The sequence below is a fragment of the Oxyura jamaicensis genome, chromosome 2 (assembly GCF_011077185.1).
Source record: "Oxyura jamaicensis isolate SHBP4307 breed ruddy duck chromosome 2, BPBGC_Ojam_1.0, whole genome shotgun sequence".
NCBI lineage: Eukaryota > Metazoa > Chordata > Aves > Anseriformes > Anatidae > Oxyura > Oxyura jamaicensis.
Genome location: NC_048894.1, coordinates 50,380,688 through 50,393,330, shown reverse-complemented (window position 1 = coordinate 50,393,330; position 12,643 = coordinate 50,380,688). Strand labels below are relative to the sequence as shown.

The 12,643-nt window shown below is 36.3% G+C and overlaps 2 long non-coding RNA genes across 6 annotated transcripts in view; one reads left to right on the top strand and one right to left on the bottom strand.

The window, feature by feature from the left end:
- The window catches only part of LOC118161330, a 19,054-nt gene extending 13,332 nt beyond the window's left edge, over positions 1 to 5,722 (top strand). Inside the window, exon 3 of the long non-coding RNA XR_004747952.1 lies at positions 5,408 to 5,722. This is a non-coding gene — a long non-coding RNA (uncharacterized LOC118161330). The remainder of the gene's footprint in view (positions 1 to 5,407) is intronic.
- LOC118161328 overlaps positions 1 to 11,741 on the bottom strand; it is a 36,680-nt gene extending 24,939 nt beyond the window's left edge. For 4 of the 5 annotated variants that reach the window (XR_004747945.1, XR_004747948.1, XR_004747947.1 and 1 more), the window contains exon 1: positions 9,191 to 11,738. This is a non-coding gene — a long non-coding RNA (uncharacterized LOC118161328). Of the gene's footprint in view, positions 1 to 9,190 lie in introns of all 5 variants that reach the window. The other variant, XR_004747946.1, reaches the window with a different exon arrangement.
- Between the last annotated feature and the right edge of the window lie 902 nt (positions 11,742 to 12,643).

The window sequence follows — 12,643 nt, the reverse complement described above, 5'->3', positions numbered from 1 at the left end:
TCCTTCCTTCCTTCCTTCCTTCCTTCCTTCCTTCCTTCCTTCCTTCCTTCCTTTTTTACATAGTTTCCAATTCTAATTCTTTTATTTTGCCTTGTATTCTTTTAGTCTCTTACATTCTAGAAAATGGTTTTATCAACATATGAGGACAGCAATGAGGTACAGCTGGAAGAAAATGTCTACCTATTACACCAATTTGTACATATTTGGCTACTGAGTTCCTCAGATGAGCATTTGTTGTTAGTGTAAAACAGTGTTAGGAAAAAGAAAAAAAAAAATGGAAAGACAAAGTCCGAATATCAGAAAGAAAAAAGCAAAAATATAACAGTATTTGAGTTTTGAGTTAAAATAATAACTTGAAAAATGTTGTGATACTAATTCCACAAACACAGAAGGAATTTGCTGAGATTGCAGTTACAAGGTTTGCCTGGAGACACAACATGAAAGCAGTGTTTAAGTATTTCTTATGCTGCCTGTCGTGCCCATAATGGTCTCACTGTTAATGGCCAATAAATGTGGTTGACCTAACACTGTAGTGGCCCTTGAAATTCAAAACTGTGCTATGCCACTATGCCATATGAAGAACTGCAGTTGTATGGAAACTGGACTGAATCCTATCATCAGCAAAGCCAAGGAGCAGAAAGAAAAAGAAAATATTGCAAAATCAAAATAAAGGTATTCCCCTGTCTGTGTCAAAATATAAACAAGTGACAGAATCCTGTTGAAAACAGTGAAAGGATTGCCAAAATTGTTTTTGCAAGTGTATAAGTGTATGTGTGCACATTAAAATAATTATACGTGTATTTTCACCATAAACTGTTTATTTATATTCACTCTGTAAGCCCACTTACTAAAGATTTACTGTGGCAGGAACTGTAATCAATTGCAGTATGCATAGCTATTAGGTGACACTTGCTCATCTGAAAATACATCAAAACATAATCTAATAATATATCAAATGTCCCATTAGTTAGTATACTTGACCAGATAGTGGAGAAATCTAGCTGTACCATGTAGAGGAAAAGGGCACATGCAAATTTCCCTCCTTGCTAATCAAGGAGAAGCACAATTACGCAGGATGTATAACAGGTTTCACTTCATTTGCTGAAAAAAAAAAAAAATATAACAGCCTTAATGGTTACAGAACCAAATTAAATAACTTCAGAATAAGAAAAAACATGGACATGTGATGAAGGCTTTTTTAGTGAAAAGTTGGTTAATTATTTGTTTATTGAAATTAATTTGATTTGAATTTTATTGAAATGATACAAGATTTTGATTGAAAATTTCCAATACTGGTTTATTTTTGCATGTCTACTATCACTGAAATGTTGTTTCTTTGCTGAAGAAGATGTGAATGTCTACCTTTTCTGCAGCAATCAAGCACAAAACTACATATTTGGAAACAGGTTTACGGACAGCTATAGAATAGATTTCAGGATTAACTGTCTGAAATAAAGCAAAAAATAAACACTTCCATATTTCCATAATTTTGTTACTGGCTGAAATCAAGTTGTGCAAAGATGTAGTAAAAATAATGCAAAATAGTTAAAAGCATGAAACTCAATTTTTGGTTTATTTTAACTCGGCTTTATATGAAACCTTTTTTTCCTCTTCTTCCTTTTTAACCACTCCTTACTGAGTAAGGAGTGTTACTAGTTACTAGCCACTGTATTCTATAGCTTTTACAACTAAGAACTAAATGAAACTATAAGCCTGAAGGCCTCAGTAAGCTTTTAAGAATAAAGAGGTCAGAGGTCCACATCATTAATAGATTTCTTTTTTTTTTTTTTTTTTTTTTCTTCTGAAGTTGTTACTCAGGTACTAGCCATGATGTTGCAAGGTTGCTGACAATTTTCACTTTTTTTCTTTACTTTTTTACTTTTGTTGGGAAGTACAAATGAGATACTTTAATAGTGTTATGTCCTCTTTTAAAAGGACATGTTCCTCATTAGGAGTTGTTATTTCTCCTTGTATTTAGTGCTTAATGGCCAAAATGACTTGTATATTGAAAAGTGAAAAGGGACTTCTGAGGAATGCATTTCCCCTCTTTGAAGTCTGGTCTGCCCATCCCAGTAGCACCCAATCAGCAGATGGAACTTTTTAAGGTTCCACTGTCACTTGTAAGTGAATAGCTCTTCATTTAGCTTTTGAAATTGAAAATACAATTCCCAGGGAGGAGAAACAAAGAGAAGCTACTCTTAATTGACCAGTTATTTGTGTTTCTGAAGGTTACATATGTTCAGCCACAATGGAGGAAGAAATGTAACACTGAGTATAATCAGTGCTCAGTAGAGCTTAGGTGTCTCTCAGTAAGTTCTTCTCTTCACCGATCATGAAGACATCATGAGCTGAAATTGAAGAGTGGCAGGGATTCGAAGAGATGATTTAGCATATACTATCATATACTAGTTAGAGTATTCTGCTGAGGGTAATTCTTTAGAAGCAATATAGATCAGATTTTGGTCCCATCCCTTCTAATTTCTGCCTTATGTCTCATTTCATCCCCTCGTTATCAACCTCATATCATTCTCTTTAATATAGTTAGATGTTATCTAAATTTATAATCTCCAGGTTCTAAGACCTTTTCATGTATCTGCTGTGATGCTAAGGGACAGGTGAGATCCAAAGTTTTGGTTCATGTAGTCCAGCCTCTGAAAGAGTTCATGTTTTAACTGGCAAACTGAGCTTAAAGAAAAATGAATAAACCAATTTGGGAGTAGAGAAGCGTATTACATGAAAGTACTTGCAAATGGCAGTAAATCCTTGAAGATGGAGAAAAAGAGTAAACATAACACTATTTAGAAACTGGCCAAAAAGCAATTCTAAAATAACTAGGTATTTATCTGCCACCAATGAAAACTGCATTCCTCATTGTGCAAAATACACCCTGTTCCTTCATCTAACTTTGGTCTCAGCTTGCTCATTTAAATAGTTTTCTCATGCAGACATAGCAAGATTGACTGAGCACTGGATTATGAATGAATTTAAATGATCTTATGGCTCTGATGCAGTTCATAATAATAATTTAAAACAAATGAATGAACAAAAAGACCCCTAAATTTTATGATTATAGTTAGAATAATTAAAACTCACGTACACATAATAGGAATATTCACAGATTCTCATGGTCTAAATTGTATGTTTGTCTAAACCAACAAGTTTCTCTACTTCTGATATTCCAGGATATATTATTTTATTTACTAGATTTCACATCTGTCCTTTGAAAATATGTCTCTTAAAAAAGTAATGTTCTTTCTCTGGGTGATGAAAAGGAACAACTTACTCTGAGTTCTTTAAGTGAAAATTCTAGAAACATTTCTATTTAAATGGTAGATTATATAGAGTGAGACCAAATTTTTGTGTGTGTACATGTCAATATATATATATAAACACAAATACAGAATTAGGATATTCTTACTGTTCTTAAGGAAAAGGAATGCATAATAAAGTCATTATTTTCCCAGTTATATGAAGGTGTACACATACAAATCTGTATGTGGTTTAGGCATAGGAAGTGTATGCAGGTAACTAACTTCTGTTAAAGCCTCTTAGTGCTTCTCACTTGCATGACATTGTTGTCTGCTGCTTACAATCCTTCCAGACTTCTGTCATTCAGCTGGTATTTTCTATGCAGAGCACTTGCATCACATTGCCTTTTTCCTATGTTTTCCTATTGTTGTTACGAATTAATAGCATGCCCTTGCTTGGAAGCTCGTGGCCTTGCCCCTATTTAAAAATACATTAAATGTTCTCATGCCTGCATGTCTGGAGAGTTTAGTAGAGGTGGAGAGCAATGAAGAAGGTGTTCTCCCTGGGAGATACACCTATTGGTTTCTTTATGAAAATCCACCCATGCTGGGTTGCTTGAAGCTGCCTATACTTTGAAGGCCAGACTGGAGCAATAAAGAACCAGCCTCACATCACGGAGCTGGAAGCAAAAGCTCAACTGGAGGGCAGAAAAGGGAGTGCAAAGCAGAACAGCAAAGAAATGTCTGTTTAGAAAGTATTAGGATTGACTAGCCAAAGACTGGGACGTAGGTTCGGAAGTGGTAGTGACACAAAGGTGTTGTAAAAGGTGTGGGAAGCCCAGGAAAGGTGTTTTGCCTGTGCAGAGTGATTGTGACAAGAAGGTTGGTACACAAAATGGGAAAATGCTGAGATGGAACAAAAGAACCAACAGCACGGGGCAAAGAAGTTACTCTGTGCTCCAGACAAACTCACTAATGAGCAGCAATTCAGTCTTTTTTGTCCTCATTTCCTGGAGAGACCAATCCTTGCTTACCACACATAACACTGATGATAGAAATGCAAATTTCCTACAAGGTTTTCATCTAGTACTTGTCTGTACATTATCTAACTCATATTTGTTTATGAAATTATTTTCAGGAAGTGCCCTCTAGGGTGAAAAAATGTGTTTATATAATCTTATTTATAAATGAATAACTAAATATATAAATAAATAAATACACAGAGATTAAGGTAACAAGTATTGTCTTATTTGGGATAAACAATATGAAGTACCAGAAGGTTATATTTTTGATTCCTTTACAGAGAAATACATCCTATGCACATCCCCTGGCTCCAAATGCTGTTGTGAGAGCTCAGTACTTCAGCAAGTTAGACACAACTGTCAACCATTTGGAAGATTAAGCGCATACCATAAAAAAAAGTCTGTTTTAAGTGATTGCCTAGCACAAAGCTCTGTAGGAGAGGAAAGGACACACTCTACCTCCTAGATATAATATGACAGCCACTGAGTATCAAAAAAGATGAAACTGTATGCAATTCATAACCAGCTCAGGCCTCTCAGCTTGCCAGACAGAGACTGTCCCTCAGGAACAGGTAGATGATAAGTTTAATGCTGATAAGATTTTAAGAAAATAATTCCTTTTTAGAAAAGGAATTTAATCCATGCTGATTCTATGCACAATACCAACCATGCTTCATCACTTAGAGGAAAGGTGAAAATAATATTTTGGCTTTCCAGTGTAAATGGATCTAGCTGCTTAGGCTAATATGAACTATATGGTCAGCTTAGAGATACTAGATGTGCAGGGGCATAGGTAACTCCACTTTTCCTTCCAAACAAAACAAACAAAAAATCAAACCAAAACAAAACAGTATTTAAGCTGTTCTTGAAGAGTACTGCTGTGTATGAATGTCTACGTGAATGAACATAATTGAAATGTGTTGGGATATGGGAATGGTTTTTCTCCAGTCTCAATGTTGATTGATTAAGTTGAATTTTCTAGATGAATATAACAAGAAGAGCTGCCTGTAAAAACATAGGAACTAAAAATGTACTTACTTGTCTTTAAGGAGTAAATAACTATGTTTTATTTAACTTAATAGCTATATGGGTAGTCTCCCATCTCAAAGCCTCTCTGCATACCTCCCTCTCCCACAGCCAGGCAGTTCCTACTATAAGCAGAAGATGTGTGATCACACCTGTTGCCCAGTCTCAGCAAAGTTTCTCAGCACTTACTACCTACAGGTAGTACTGCTACAGGTCAATATATTAGATAGTTTCTTTTACCATTGTGCCATTGGATATACTTTTTGAATGAACATAAGAAGAAGAAACAAAAATTGGTGAGTACAAGAAAAGCCTTTTCTATTGAACATTTCACTGAGTATAACTGAGTATAATTCAACTGTACATTCACTAGAGCACAATATCTGGAAAACACTGAGAATAAGTGAACAATGGCAACAATGGCAACCTAGAGTCAAATCAAATCAAACTGGATTTTTTTTTTCCTTTTATTTTCACTTCAAGAACATTTCCCAACTTAACATTTTCCACAAGTGCTGACTCATTGTGTGTTCAGGTTATGCATGTCAAGTCACAGATTAAGTATATCATCGCAAATATGGTTTTGGATACAATTTGCCAGTAATCTTTGACAAAACCTGGGGCAGAAATAGTGTTAGATGAAAGGGAAGGGGAGGGGAGGGGAGGGGAGGGGAGGGAAGGGAAGGGAAGGGAAGGGAAGGGAAGGAAATTTTCAAGCACAATTGGGGCCTTAATTTGAATTTCTGCTCATTTTTAACTTTGTGTTCAATATGGTAAATTTTAATATAATTAGGAGTTAACCTGATCTTGAACACACAAAAATAAACTCTTTTGGTACAAGAAGTGAGAAAGTCATTACCTTATTTGCAATTCACATTTTGGAATGCATTTTCAATTTCTGTCAAGAAATCATTCAATTCATTCAATTTTCAGAACTTTTGCTTATGTTGTAGTTGTGCAGATAAAATCACAGAGCAGGTGTACATTTATATTTCATTTAAAAAATAAAAAAGTGAATTGATACTGTGAGATGCTATGCAAATATTTTAAAGCCAAAGGTGTGTTTTTTGTTTTTGTTTTTGTTTCTGTTGTTGTTGTTTTGTTTTGGTTTGGTTTGGTTTTGGTAGTGTGTATAATATAAAATGAAATGGCAAAATTTTTTACCTCTATCACATCCTATGGTTATCACATGGCATCAAAAAGGGTACCCCCAGTTAGGTATTTTAACTGTGTTTATGAGCTCATTTGGATTTTCCTCTGTTTAACTCTGAGTTTTCTGCATTGAAATGGTTGTTTTGGAAATGCTTTTTTTATCCTTTGACCCACTTTGGTCTTACTTTATTCCTAAGATTTTTGTCTGGGAATAATGGTGTGAATTTCATAGCAGCCAGACTGCAGAGGAACCTAGAGATGCTTTATACATACTTATCAATAAAACATTTATCTTCATTCTCAGGGGATCATGTTTCCATAGGCAGCTACATTTAACTCAAGCAACAGTAAGGTGAAAAACAAACAAACAAACAGTCACAACAGACCCTCCTACTCTCAGGGCTTTTGTCCAAGTGGATACAAACATTACAGATCAGAATGTATGTGTTGTATAGAAGCTAATAAGAATTGCCAATCTATTGAATACAAATATTATGAACAGAACTATGGTCAAGAAGGTCCCTTTCATTTACTGAATAATCCTATCCTGCATTGCTGGTTTAAGTGTGTGTGTAGCTGGGGTCATGTGTCCTGGTGAACAGAAAGCATCTTCTGTTCAACATTATGTCAGCTATAGTAGACTGTACCCTTATAATCAAAACAAACAAGCAAGCAAGCAAACAAACAAAAAAGCTAGGAATAACTTTCACAAAATATTTGTAATGGAAGAAAATGAATCAACACATTTTTTATATCAATGGCATAGGGAGTCTTGCCATTAACCCTAGTGGTAGTAGAATGGACTCCCATATGTTTTTTATGTGTCTGACTGAATCACAGTAAGTGCCTAGATGTAGGTGAGGGTGTTGGTCCAGCAGAATACGTGAACAGAATTTTACTCAAGTGAATAATTCTGTTTAATGGGAAACTTAAAGAAATGGTTTGGTCCTAATTTTACAGAATCATTTACAGACAAGCAAAACACAATGGAAGCATAAGCACAAAAATGGACTAATATTTTATTGCAATATAATGCAGATTAACTGTTGAATCACTATTGCTAAAATTTGTGGCTTTATTTTAGACATTTAGTATTGTAGGTTCTCCCATTTATTTCAGCACATAGAATGGCACAGCTTAAACTCTTCAGCTGTAGTTGTACCTGATTATCAATAGCCATACTAGGAAAGACATTAATGATACAGTTGGCTATATTTTAATGCTATTTTATGGGGTAGTATTGCTAATACTCTCTTCATGATCCTGTAGCTGAAAATCTTTTAATGTTTTTTGCCTGATTAGCATGTGAAATATACCCTGCAGGCAGCCTGCCTTCTTTGAAACACCCACCAACCCAAAATGAAGGGCTTACTTGCTGAGGTTCTCAAAATTTTTCAGGGTACTTTATAATACAGTGAGTCTCACAGACAACCTCACCTAGTGAGGGCACTATCCTAAGATCCTATGGCAACTACTGAAGGCACTTACATTGAGAGACAGTATTAGGCCTGACCAGCATTGAACATTTTGAAAGATGAGGCCAGTACAGAGCAGTGGGAGAAATCCAGTGGCACATTAAGAATTCGGAATACACAGTTAGGAGACTCCAGAGTGAATCATAGCACAATTTGGCTCAGGCCCTGAGATGAAGGTTTCAAGAGCATTTAAACACTTTATTCTTTCTGCTTTGCTGCTGTTAATGAGGATATCTAGCGACCCTTGACAAGCCACTCTCTACAGACTGTCACGGCAGATAAGACTGGTTAAAAAGTCTGAACACAAATGCTCTACAGAAATAAAATGGTTAACAGACTACAGTTTCAAAACATATATGTTGTCAAAACATATATGATTCTAAATGATTATGGTAATAATAATCATACAAATGCTAGCAGGTACTTGTATGGCATTCTTCATTCAGAATCCTGTTTGCATGATCCTATCATAATTACACAAGTATGTTATATTTGTGTACACAAAATCATAAAATACTCATCATAAAACAGTTAAACCAAAACACTCAGTTCTCTTCTGAAAAGTTTAGTCTGAACCTCTTGTTTTTATTACCACAGTATCATAATATAGATTTTAAACTTTCACTAGGGTTTAGGTCTTTGTTCTGTGCAGATTTTTCTTTGTTACGTTGTGAATAACCTTGTGAAAAATGAAGAATATATATTTAGTACTGAATAGACTAATTAATTCCAGCTGGTGTGGTAACTTGAGAGTATGTTGCCTAAGAAAAACAGTCTGCTAAATCACATTAATGAATAATCTAAAATTCAAGATTTTTTAATAATCATATTTTGTCCTCTTTCAAATTCCTTTGTTATCACAGCTCAAGCTCTAAAACCTTCTGTCTCTTCTACCTCAGAGAACAGTATTCACTTGTGTACAGGAAATTTAGAAATACAATGAACAGTGCTTTAAGAAGACAAAAAATCTACAAACCAAAGGTTTCAAGAACATTATTATTTAGGTATAGTAGTTTCTTATTTAACAAAGAGTCAAAGCTGAATACAAAACCAATTCTTTGTGCAGAGCAATTCTATAAATGTATTTTGAATAAAGAAGTGTATTTTAAATATGCTTTCTTGTCCAGTTTTAACATGTGCAAATACTGAAACACGTAATTAGATGTCATGAGATCATGCTTTATTATATAACTATGTGCTATAAACATGCATTTTTCCCGAAAAGAAATGCAACACAGTCATATAAATAAGAAGAAATATTGCTTACCTTCCTTAGCAAGTACTCCCTGGAGGCAGAGTAAATCTGGTTATAAAATGAAAAACAAGATTGAAGTGTACAACTCACACACATACAGACAGCAGACACAGTTGTCTCCATGCAGAATGCCTGTTATAGCCTTCTGTACATTTTTCAAACTTCTCTGTACTGTAGTCATGCTACAAGGACTCTATGTTTAAAATTATATTTTGTAGCATAGGTATAGGCACCAACATACTCTATAAATGGCACTTACTGTTCCAGAAGTCACACGCAATCCTATAGAAAACTTACACCTCCAAAACAGAAATATGTTACAACCAAGCAGATTGTGGCAAAACACTGTGCCTGGCTTGTCCATAAAAGTTGTTACTTTCAGTGATCAGTACATATTCACAAAGCATGCTATCGTTACATTTACATATGTACATGCATATGTACAGACATGCATTCATAGACAGAGTCACAGCCTATCTCTCACAATCTCTTACAAAATGCTGAATAGGGGGGAAAAAAATCTTGTTTGGATTGCACACGATCATTTCCCTTGACCATGGCTTTTGAATTCAATTGTCGTGTCATGCAACCAAGACCAGTGATGCTAGAGAGCATTTATAACCCAGACACAAGTAATTATTCACATAAGGCACCGAACTCATTTTGGCTTCCCCTGCGAGAGCGCTGCTACTGCTGTAGCAGTGCAGAGCTGCTGTGCTGTTACTCATTTGCTGCAGTCTTTGTGCAGGAGTATACGTTATAAACAAATTAGTAACACAATGACATCCAATGCCCAGCAACTAAAGAAAAACACGGAGAATCAATCAGATCCTACAGCAGGCATGTAGATCGGCTGTAAAACCATTTAACAGTAGATAGATTTTCCTGTGCTGTCGAAGTTAAAGGCACCAAAAGGAAGCATATACTAAGGCATTTTTGTTCCTCTGTGATATTGATCCAATGCCAGACGTAGTGAAGCACAATGGGCACACAGTCAGCCCTGGTAAATTAGGTAAATTGGAGATCATTTGATGGTATTCTATTGTTGCTATTGTAATCACAGTAATTTTCACTGGTAATGGTGCTTCGTGATGAAGTGCAGTTCTCACAGGATAATTGTGAAAGGTATCAAAAAATTCAGGGTGTAGCATCTGGTTTTAAAAGCTCTTCAGATTCAAATTGGCATTTTACTTTATCTTGAAAATTTATTAGAGATTCAGATCATGCCGGTTTAAATGGAAAGGTGAAAGCAGGGTAATTTCAATCTATGAATTATTCAGATTCAAACTGGTGAAATTGCCATCCATGAACTGATTCTCTGACAGTCTCTTTTGCAGAGCCTCCATTACGCTTGTCATTTTTATTTCTTTATCTACAATCTCTTTCTCAGTTACTGCGCTTGTCCCTTAGGGCTGTGCTTCACAAACCAAGTATTTCAAATTGGCAATAACCTAAATGTGTTGCAGTCTCAAATCACAGTCTCCACAGGCTGTCTTTTCCAAATCATTAAAAACCACATCCACGATGGTGTCTGTTATGCTCTTCGATTAGATGAATTAAAAAAAAAAAAAAAAAAAAAAAAAGAGAGAGAACAGGGCATCATATCGTAGAAGACTTATGTTCCTGTAACAGTCCAGCAAATAAAGTGATGCTTTGTGTTGGTTCCTTTGTTGCCAGTGTAACCCATTCTAGCTGCATAGCATCACGCAGGAAGAAACAACTGTTAAAGCAGGCTGACTTTGTGCCCTGATTTCCAGCAGGAGCAGATAAGGACTGCTTTACAGGCAAACTAATCCACGCAAACATACACTCAGAGACCAAGCGCAAGTAATAGCTTCTTACAGGCAAGAAAAAAGAAGTAATAGTAGTAGTAGCAGTTGTAGCAGTTGTAGTAATTGTAGTATTAGAAGAAGGAGAAGCGACTGGATAACCGAAAGTGTTTCATTCTCACAGACTCCAACTGATACAGACTGCAGTCCCAGAGACTCTCCACTTGATGGCTGGTTGTGTCATTGCTAGTCGCCTGCTGCCCTGTATCCAGAAGGACTGGGATTGATTTAGTTCAGAGTCTGGTTTCTCATTTGAGCTTTGCAATACTGCTGTAAGAAATTGCGGCAATCTGTATTACCAATCTATACGACCCTGGGACGCTGGCACGGCTTCAGCAGTGGAGTGCCTGCAAAGGCCCCAGTCAGGCAAACAGTGACAAATACCATGATCTCCTTTGTCCTATGGCTGCAGGTATATCATCGTGGCATAAAGAACCTCTTAGTATACAAAATGAGAAACCAGGCATTCTTCCTCAGAGGCAGTTTGGGTACCGAGCTCCGAACAGTCCCTGTTCAGCTGAAAGTGCTGCCAGGCTGAAGCCAACACATCCAGGCTGCGTGTCTGTTCCTACGCTAACACCAGGAAAATCTCCCTCATACAAAAAAAAGACGAGAATAAAAAATCTATGCTGCTTTGTGCCTGGGTCTATGCGTCTGCTTTGCCGCACTGCGACTAGAAAACTGCAGCACTAAGAGCTCTGGCAGTTGCGATAATGTAGAAAGCAGCAGCTCTGTGACACAGCAGTCAGCTGACTTGCAGTGTTATCATTCAATGTCCTCTATAGAATAAGGCCAGTTTCTAAGGTAGCACCAGAAGGATGACCTTGCATACAAAAATTGGGATAGAAAGAGCGGCCGTACACTTGTACACCTGCAAGCGATTTGGGGGTGATATGTACCATTTGCATCAGGAACGTGTGTCTTTAGCCATCTCTTTTCCCTTCCTCCTTTCATTCTTTACAAAACAGAACTTGGCACTTACTGAGCAGTTTTTCTCCTGCAATGAAATAGTCAATATAATAATATGAAGTTGATTAAAACACCATTGATAGGAGTTAGGTAAATTAACTTAAAATTATTGGTTGTAAAACAGATTTCTCCAAAGAAAACCCACTTGGTATAGTTTTCGTTAGAAAAAAAAAAAAAGAAAAAAAAGAAGAAAAAAAAAAAGAAATGTGACTGCAGACTCACTTCAGGAGAAGTAAAGCGATCAGGTAGACACGTCCGAATGGCAAATCTTAATTGGCAAGAACCCATTTCTGACTTCCCATCTTCCCATTTCACTACTGAGATTGATTTTCATGGCTCTGTGTAGCTCCCAACTAAAATCACTTGGACCATTTGGTTGCTCATGCCTCTGGAAAGTTGGAGTGGAAAGCTTTAACGTTACAGCTGGCAAATATGAGAACTGATTAAAGTTCAGAGTCAGCAGGAAGCAAGTGCCTCACCACCACCTGGGACTTCAAAAGTTCCCTTGGGGAACGTGGGGCATGCTCTTGAAAAACTTCACGTGTCTACCTCCTTAAAACATACATAAAGCTAGAGCAGCTCCATCCAAAATTGCTATAAATCATCTTGCCAATCAGTTACAGAAATAATTTATGTTATGTTATGTTATGTTATCTTATGTTGTTAT